At 45.3% G+C, this 9,983-nt stretch overlaps 1 long non-coding RNA gene across 1 annotated transcript; it reads right to left on the reverse strand.

The window, feature by feature from the left end:
* Positions 1-529: 529 nt before the first annotated feature.
* On the reverse strand, positions 530-7,501 carry LOC148474463 (uncharacterized). The gene is made up of 3 exons (XR_015872875.1): positions 7,460-7,501; positions 4,271-4,421; positions 530-635 (listed from the first exon to the last, which is right to left on the reverse strand). It is a non-coding gene; the product is annotated as an uncharacterized LOC148474463 (long non-coding RNA).
* Between the last annotated feature and the right edge of the window lie 2,482 nt (positions 7,502-9,983).

The raw sequence follows: 9,983 nt of genomic DNA on the forward strand, positions 1-9,983 counted from the left end.
CATAAGACACCCCATGACCAGATTTATGTTGTGTTGTCCTCTTTTTAGCCTTGATACCTACCAACAGTCCTGATTTTTCCAGGGAAGTTTCAAGTTTCCATATCGAAAAGTGGCGGGGTATCCATTTTAATGAATGTGCCCTTTACCAAAATGGGAGGGCCTTGGTAGAGAAGGGTGAGGTCTATCCAGTTTGGGGCATGGCTTAAATCAGTGATGCTCAAACTTTTTCAGGCTGCCGCCTCCTTGGTTACTTAGATTTACTGCAGTGACCCCCACCCACTGACGCCATTGCTCAAAACAAATGCTTCATGGTTTTTATTTCATTAATAACATAAAACACAAATTAAAACAAAAGTATTGATTAATTATAATAATATTGGCATTGACAATTGTATTCAATTTATAACTCCAAAAGCAATGGATAAGCCAAAAAGAAACCAGGAGGTATGTTTACTAAAATGTGCGTTTTTAGAGGTGGAGTTGTTGCCCATAGCGTTATCAGTTCTCCTCTGTGTACTTTTTTTTTTGTAGCCACTAAGTATTGCCTGTAGTGTGGAGGAAAAGGGGTTCCCACTGCAGCCTGTCAGGGAAGGTTGGGGCTGTGCACTGCAACAATAGGAAGCACGGCCCCGTCCCTGGAAAAAAAAGAACCAACACTTTTAGCTTCTCTTGCTTATCTCTCTTGCGGCCCCAGCCAACCCTTTACCTCATAGCACCCACCTACAGCAAACCAGCACCTCCCATGGTGTGGTACCACCTGCTTAGGGAACTACTTTTGTAAATTCTCTAGAATGCGGTCCTCCAGTTGCTGTGGGACTACAAAACCCAGCATGCCCTGCCACAGTTTTGCGATTAGAAGGGCATGCTAAAACTGTGGCTGGCATGCTGGGACGTGTAGTAGCACAGCAAGTTGCGGGCAACGTGTTGGATACCCCTGGTGTAGTGTAGAACTTTGTAGGAGATGCAGCTGGGAATCTTTCTGCATTTCACATTTATCAATTAGTTCTTCCAAATATTGGCCAAAAGTATGTACATGACATGTAGGGTGGATTAACTTTAATACATAAACTGCCAGTAAGTGTTTCTGGTTTGTAAGTTCCCAAATGAGTAATGACTGTCATATTGACACTAACTAGATCTGTCTGTGATGCTCTGTTTTCATTTATTTTTACACTGTTAAAGATACAATTAATTATGTGCCGTTAAAGCTACTGTCCACTTTCCCTGGTCAGACACATTACATACATTACAAAAACCTAAAAGTTCATAGATGTTGCTATTTCAATTTAATTTTATCTATGTTTATTATATGTAATATCTAGATAATAAGCGAGAAAGCGTGTCTGTCTGTCTGTCCGTCTGTTTGTTCTTTATGCACGGCCAGAGTTGTGGACCTAGCTCCACCAAATTTAGCATGGTGATGTAGTTTGACCAGGATTAGGTTTTTGCCTAGGTTTGAACTTCGTCAGGGCCGCACACTGTCACACAATCTCTAAAAATGGGGACACTCCTAAATTACACAGGTTTCATGGCTGGCTCCAGTGGAAATTGACAATCTGCCAAAAACCTGTGAGAAAACTACAAAAGTATCCTATTAACCTCAGTCTGAGCAAACATAATGACCAGGGGCGTAATTATAATGGGTGCAGGGTGTGCAGTGCACACGGTCCCTGCACCCATATGTTTTAATACTTACCCTTCTGAAGTCCCGCGTTGTGCTGTAGCGCTAACCAAAACACCTGAAAAATGTCAGCCGCAGCCATTTTTCCGACGTTTTGCACATGCCTACTAGGGGAATCACCGGCGAAATGGCGGCCACCAGCGCTGAGCGCTGCTGGCCGCTGGATAGAGGGGAAGGGGCCCGGACAGAGACTGCACATGGGCCCACTCCTCTCTAGAAACGCCCCTGGTAATGGCTCATTCAAGTTCATATTAAATTCAGAGCCTCTGTGTCTGCATGCAAGGGTGTAACTAGAACTTTGTGGACCACATAGCAAGATCTTAAAAGGGCCGGCCCACCCCTGAGGTAAAACAAAACACATACATTTGCCCCCACACAGACCCCATTCAGGTTGTGCCACACAGAGCCCATTCTGGTTATGACACATAGTAGTACCCCTTATACAATTATGCCATGCAGTAATAGTGCCTCTTATACATTATGCCACACAGTAATGTCCCTTACACATTGAACCACATTATACCACATTTTAACCTTTACAGATTATGCCACATAGTAGTAGTGCCCAATATGACACACTATTCCACCCAATAGTAGTGCCCCTTACACATTATACCCTCCACCGACTCACCTCCCCGCGTCCCTCTATCAGCCTCTCGCCTCCCCCTGTGTGGCATCAGCAGCCAGCAGGTGTGGATATGGGGCCAGGCTGCCAGCTAATTACAACAGGCGCACAGGCAGCAGCAGCAGTCATGGACAGACAGCAATGATGCAGTTTAAATCTGGCGCAGGTCGCAAGGCAATCAGAGCTCGCAAACTGGCAGCCATTCAGGAGCCGCCATTGCTGATTGACCGTCGGTCCGTTAGCTCTGATTGTCTTGCAACCAACGACGCTGTCTCTCCATGACTGCCTGCTAGTGCCTACCTGTAATCAGCTGGCGGGCCAGCACCAAATCAACATACACCTGGGCCCCCCTTGACGGTCCTGACTGAACCGACTCACCTTGTGTGCGTGCCTGGGTGAAGAGGGAGCGACAGGCCATAGAGGCAGCTCGGGCACCATAGCAGCCCCAACCTTTGCACCCACGGTAGTTACGCCACTACTTGCATGCATGTTAACAAACAGTGGGGTCCTTTTCAGGATAAATAGAATGGGGTTATAGGCGAGGACAATGTAAACAACTAAAGGCTGCAGGTGTACTTCAGGGTCCAGTCTTCAACCTGGGCAACGCCGTGTATCCAAGCTAGTATCACTATAAAACACTATTGGAGACCCACTGCTAGATTTCTTTCAAATGCATCATATTTACTGATTGTGGTATAGAATCATTACACAGTTATTGTTTGTCTCTTATCCTATTGTTAGCTTTAGCTCGCTGTTATGAACACTCTGCTCTAATGAATGGCCATGTAGTGTCCACTTTTTCTACTACCCACTTGTTCAGCTTTATGCTAGGCCCATAGGAATATATTCTGAATGTTTCCAAAACTTGAGTCCAGATGGTTAAATCATAGTGTACATTCTAGCACCCTGTACCTGTCACAACCTATGCAGTTTCTTCTTTCCTGCCTGGGGTGTCGCTCTCTGCTCTGGTGCTTCTAGCACACTCTAGTCTGTATCTCAGCAGTTTGTTGTATCATCTGAATGTGCTAGAAGAACTAAGAAGAGACACCTCAGGCAGGAGAGAGGAACTGCACGGGCTGCGACAGGTGAAAGGTACAAGAATGAGCACTATGATTTAACCATCTGGACTCAAGCATGGATATCCTTAAAACCTGGACTGTAATGGCGGAGTTTGGGAAACTTATTATGCACAAACTTACACTTTATTTACATCAATTGCATTAAAATACTTTCTGGGCCTGATTCGTAAGCGGCCGCTCGCTCGCTCCGAGCGATGTTCGCACATCTGCGCATGCGTATGGGTCATAATGTGCATGCGTCAACCAGTCATTGCGGTCGGAAATCGTGCGCTCGCAAAACAGCGAGGGCCTGCTAATTTGAGTGACAGAATGAGGCGTTTGTGGGTGGTAACAGGGGAAGGTGCTTGAAAACGGGGAGTGGAGATCCGAACGCAGGCGTGCCAAACGGTCAAAACGGGCGTTTAATGGGTGTGCATAATTAACAAAGCAGCGTCATCAACCACGTCACTTGGTTGTCTTTTAGCCTGAACTGCTCGCAGTGATTGCGGGAAGTAAAACCTACCACAAGCACTGCGAGCAGTTCAGACGCCTTTCGATGTACCCGATTAATCTAATAAATAGCAGAGATGACGTAGGATGCGAGCGGCCAGGGGGCGTCTTTACAAAATAGCGAGCGCATGTTTCATTCGCTCGCTCAGACATAGAGGCATCAACAGACCGCAATGAGCGAGCGCTCAATTTAAATAGCCGGACCCTTTTTCTGAACGACCGGTCGCAAATAGTGTCCGGCTCTGAATCAGGCCCTCTGTTTCTTTTATAACCGTCCACTATCCAACTTGTAAAACATTGCAGGTGCTAACCCCTCCGAGTCTCATGGGTCGTCACTGTATCTTAATCATATCGCAAGTATAAATATTTTTGTATTTTGATTGCAGGTTAACTTACATTTTGTACACTTGACTTTGCTATTGCCTACTAACAATCCTATGATGTCTACTTCTCTCGTTCCAGATGTGTTGTCACTGCAGTCCTGGTACAGATAGGTCGGCGAGGAGAGGAATTCCTCCCTGCGAACTGGCTGCATTCTCTGAAATAGCTGAAAAATAAGCAACACCCAGAATAATATTCTGTACTGTACGCTAAAGATAAGGTCTCAGTTGAGAGATGGAAATGTGAACTCCCAGAAGAGCTGGACCTTCGTTATTTGAACTTCTTTTGCTTTAAGGAAGTGCGATTGGGAGAGACAGACAAGCCAACACTATAATCACATGGATCCAGAAGATTGATGAGCAGGGTAGTAGTCTCAGGCATTATGTATGCTGTTAGGTAGCACGCAATATCAGTCAGGTCAGGACAGTGTTACATAGTACAGAAAAGCAAGCGGGATCGTGAAAGACGAAGCAAGTCCATGTTTTCTTTGTGCGTATTAAGAGACACAACATGAGTATGATGAAGCCCATGGATATAACGTAAGTGTGTATTCAATCACTACATATGTGTATGTGAGTAGATATATTATATATGTGTGTGTGTGTATGTATATATATAGTATATATATATATATATATATATATATATATATATATATAGTCTGTGTGTTTGTGTGTACTCTATATGTGTCACACTGAATACCCTGGGCAAGAGGAAGTGTACATGGGGTAGAAGTAGGATGTATTTTTGAGATTTTTTTTTTCTTTTCTTAAATATACCTCCGAAGAGTCCCGATTTTGACAGGTCTACCTGAATCACAGACTCATTAGAAAGGGATAGGGTTTATGTGAAACTGGGTGCACATTTTGGGGATAATCTGGGCAGCTTAGGCTATGTCAGGGCTTATTTTGTTCTGAGTCTCAATGTTGGTAGGTTTGGTTGAAATAAAGTTTGAGAAGTAGATTTAGGAAATACTAGATTAACAAGGACATAATGAAGTGGACACTCCAGAACATTTAAGCAAATATACTGGGCCAAATGTTATAGGGTGAGAGTTTAGAAAATGTGAGAGTTTAGCAGTATAACTCTCACACTAATACATTGCTCGAGTTGTATTTTCAAAACAGGAAACACCTGGATGAGAGTTTAACTTTTGAGAGTTTTTTGAATCTGAAAAGTTTGCATGTTCTGTCCGCAGGGTTGCATAAAATTGGATTTTCAAAAAAAATAAAAAAATAAAAAACTGATTTATTTGATTTAAATAGGATTTTTTATTACATTTTTTTTTAAATAAACGTTTAGAAATTGAAAACGTTTACTTAAAAAAAATTTCATAAAAAATCCTATTTAAATCCCAAAAAATCTGACTTAAATCAAATAAATCCGTTTTTGATATTTATAAAAAAATCTAATTTTATGCAACCCTGATTCTGTGACTTTATTATATTGGCTGAGTTTAAAAATGTGAGTGTTTTCTCTCATATTTTCTACACTCTCACCCTATTACATTTGGCCCATTGTATTCATATAACTGAATGAAACCTACCTATTTTATTTATTTATATATTTAATTTGTCTTGGGGGAATAAAAAATTATAAGACTCAAATTACTTAAAAATAAACACTGTGTGGGGACACATGTAAGTGTATAATTTTCCCTTAATTTTTTTTTAGCAGCATGAAGTCAATTTAGCACGTAAGAGGTCAGAATATGAGTTATACTGTGACAAAAATACTAAAGCACAGAAGCTGATTAGCAGCCTTATTTGCCAGACCACCTGTGAGAGGCTGATAAAGAGTATGTCAGTCTCTGCAGTCGGTCTCTCACTGCCTGGGGAACATACCAGAGGCCTGTTGAGTAACACTGTGATTACTGAATGCAAGTGCTGTGCTAACACTTCAATTTTGTGAGAGGGATGTTAGGTCCTTCCACTCTGAGAGAGGGAAACATTTTGATTAGCTAGAACTGGACAGGCCAGAATTTACTTTTTATGTTTGGTTTCTTTTTTGTGCTGCTAATAACACTTGCTGCGGATACTTGTGCCGAGGTCCTGGACTGGTGTACTACTAATTGGCTGCTGCATGACAAGTGGAACCGTTTACACCAGGAGACTGTACCCTTACCCTATATAATAATATGGCATTGTGGAAGGAAAAACATAATTTGGTCAAAATAGCCAAACCATTACTCTATCCAACACTTACAAAAGTAAAGCGAGTGCCAGAGGTAGAGCAGAATCCCAGAGACTACAGCGTATTCTGTTTTGTAGATATTGAACAATTTCTAGTTCTGAAATTTCTTCGTTGTGGATTTATGTAATCACACTGGGCTCAGTATTTAGAAGGACTCCTGTTACTGCTGAACAGTCCATTCTGGTGCTTATGTGGCCCCAAAGAGGGGATGTAGTTAATAAACCTACCATTGGGAAGACCGGCACAGGAATCCTGACATCAGTGGAGATGCCGACTCCGGAATCCCGATCATAAGTATAGTGGGGCCGGCTAAGCTGTTAGTCGCGGGCAGGGATGGTTAGGTTTAGGCACCATGGGGAGGTTAGAGTTAGGCTGCGGGAGGGGGAGCTTAGGGTTATGCACCCCCTGGTGTGTGTTAGGCAACACCAGGTGGGTTAGGGTTAGGCACTAAGGGGGGAAGCTTAGGTTTAGGCACAAAGGGGGAGGGTTGGGTTTAGGCACTATTGGGGAAGTTAGGGAGCGGGGTAGGGAGGGTGCACTAAGGATGCAGGAAAGGAGGGTTAGGGGGTAAAGGAAGGAGAGTTAACATACTTACCTAATTCCTGTGAGGATTCTGAGCATCGGCATGCCACTGTCGGTCTTTTGACAGCCGGCATCCCGACTACTGGTCTCCCATACCCAACCCCCAAAGAGAGAGGGGAAAAAACTAGAAGTCCCGGGCCTGTATAGCACATTGGGGTAACAGTAAGGATCCATGGGATCAGGTGCAGTTGCGATGACTGCTACCCCTACTGCAATACACGTTGTACTGGATGGGTGACACAGTTATACCTAGAAACTCAGTAGTGAAAAGAAAAGCAAAATCTACTTAAAGGGCATATCATTAAAACATATGTTTTAATTCCCAACAGATTTTTGGTGCGAGCTCTGTAAATTATGTTATGAAATTGCTGTTGTCTTCAGCTTATTAAATGCAGAACATTCCTATAAAGAAGCATTGCATATATTTACCTCCACGGGCAGCATGGTATGTGCAGTACGCCTTCATCTCTCCGTCCCTCTGCTGGAACAATGCAAATAGGAAACAGCTTGAACGGCATTTGCTGGAAACATATGTTCCAATGAGCCCCAGGAGTAAGATGAGGTCATTGAATTCCACATTTTGTTTTTTTTAAATCACATTTTTCGTCCTTTATGAACAAGAATATCGAATCCATGTTAGTATCATGACTCCTTATTTTTATTTATTCCGTTTTTTTTCACTTTTATTTCAGTAAGGAAGGGATTGGGCTATTGTTGCAGGGATTGGGCTATTGTTGGGCTTGACTGCGGAGCAGCCTGAGATTCACTCAGATGGCGATGGGTCTCGATGGTGATAAGATGTGGCGTATTTGTATGCATGGGCGCTGAGGGGGGGGGTGGGTGGGTACAGTTTACCGGCGTCGCAGCCCCCCCTCCCTCACAGCAGTTCAGCACACAGCTTGTGCTGGGCTGTTGTGTGAGACTGCTCGCGGAGCAGTCTCCTACGGCTGTGGGGGGGAGCGATTACACTGATCGCGCCCTCCCCCCCTGCTTGGCATCGGGCTGGGAGGCTTCCAGCGCCCACCTCCCCGGCGCGCTGCGCCGCTACGTAGCGCTGAAAAACTGACTCCCGTGATTAGGCCACGCCCCCTCCATTACCCGGCCCGGCCAGGCTCTCAATGGCCCTGTTTGTATGCAGCACTTGGATCTGTGCAGTTACTAACCTAGCCACGCCCCGGTCACCCAGAAACGGCCACTGAAATTGCCTCTCTCTACGTCCAAATCCGTTCTGCCTCTCCCGGCGGTAATCATCGGGACGCATGCGCAGCGCGACTCAAAATCGTTCACACACTAATAACATCAATGGCTTGGGTCCTGCATCGGCACTACGTGGACCCCAGGCCCAACTGTCTGAAAAGGAAAAATAAAAGCGTTTGTTCCTTGGTATTCACGGATACACCGTACAAACGTGTCTCATTTGCACTCTGCTGTATCTGAAAATGACTTTGGCTATTCTTATACTTAATATGACCTGAATCTAAACTTAGTCATTTTTTTTGTCCCTGCTCAGCTTGGTAACTGCAACGTCAGATCCTCGTGAGCTTATTCTGTGGCCTCTGCAAAGACCAAATGCAAATATTAGACTTTAGCAGTCACATGGGTTATGCCCACAAGAGTTCAGGATGGTGGGAGGCACACAGAGGTGGGTGGGTAGATAGGTGGCAGCGCTAAGTAGATAGGTGAGTGTGCATTAAGTGCAGTGGTAATTAAGTTGGAAATGTGCCAATCAGATACTGTAGGATGTAACAGCGCCAGCTTAGATTTGTCAGTGTAACACTTACGAAGTCAGAGTTTCAGATTGTGAGAGAAACTCGGGGGGGGGGGGGGGGGAAATGTATCAAACCTAACTGTCACATGACTTTTTAAATTTTTTTTTTAACATATTTCACCTAATTCCGCCCACAACTAAGTTGTTGATGTATCACGCAGTGAAAAGAGTGGAGAAGTTGCCTTATAGCAACCAATCAGCTTCTACCGATCATTTAAAAGAATGTACTAGATAAATGATAGGCAGAAACGGGTAGGGTATGGGATCCCGGTGGTCAGGATGCCGGCGGTCAGAATAATGACAGCGGCATCCCGACAGTCAGAATCCCTACGCCTGCAGGTAAGTGCTCTCACCCCTAAATCTAACCCACCTTTCTTGCAGCCTAACCCTCCCATCCCGCAGCCTAACCCTAACCCTCCCATCCTGCACCCTAACCCTCCCATCCCACAGGATAACCCTAACCCTCCCATCCTGCACCCTAACCCTAACCCTCCCATCCTGCACCCTAACACTAACCCTCCCATCCCGCAGCCTAACCTTAACCCTCCCATCCTGCACCCTAACCCTCCAATCCCGCAGTCTAACTAGTGTTCATTCTAGGCCCGGCGCCGGACCTAGACAGGGGCATTCCTGTGCGCGCGTCACTCTTGGGGGCGTGCCCAGCACTTACAGACATGCCAGGCTGCCCCCAAGCGCTGATGCACCGCTAATTTCCCCACCGCGGGATGCTGCGAGCCGCGGGTGGGGACAGCATTTGGCAGGCTGTTTTAGCAGGGTGCCGCTAAGAGGGGCAGAGCGCAGTCTGCTCTTTAAAAATCAGGCAGGACACGGCACCCCGCTAAAACAGCCTTGCTGGAACGCTACTAACCCTAATGCTCCCCTCCTGCAGCTTAACCCTTTCCCACAGCCTATCTCTTCCCCCTCCCCCCCCCCCCCCCTCACCCCACGCAGCCTATCCCAACACTAGCGCCTACCGTAACCCCAAGCCTAATACTTACCGTCGGGATTCTGGAGCCGGGATTCCGACTGCTGTCGGAATTTCAGCTCTGGGATTCTGACCACCAGCATCCCAACCGCCGAGATTCCGACTACATCCTCCAGAAACATATTGTTTCCTATGGGCTACACGTTTAGTTGTCCTCTTTAGAAGCATTGATACATCTCTCCCTGAATGTGCTGGAGGGG

Source organism: Taudactylus pleione, unplaced genomic scaffold (genome assembly GCF_031769625.1).
Source record: "Taudactylus pleione unplaced genomic scaffold, aTauple2 ptg000842l, whole genome shotgun sequence".
NCBI classification, from domain to species: Eukaryota; Metazoa; Chordata; class Amphibia; order Anura; family Myobatrachidae; genus Taudactylus; species Taudactylus pleione.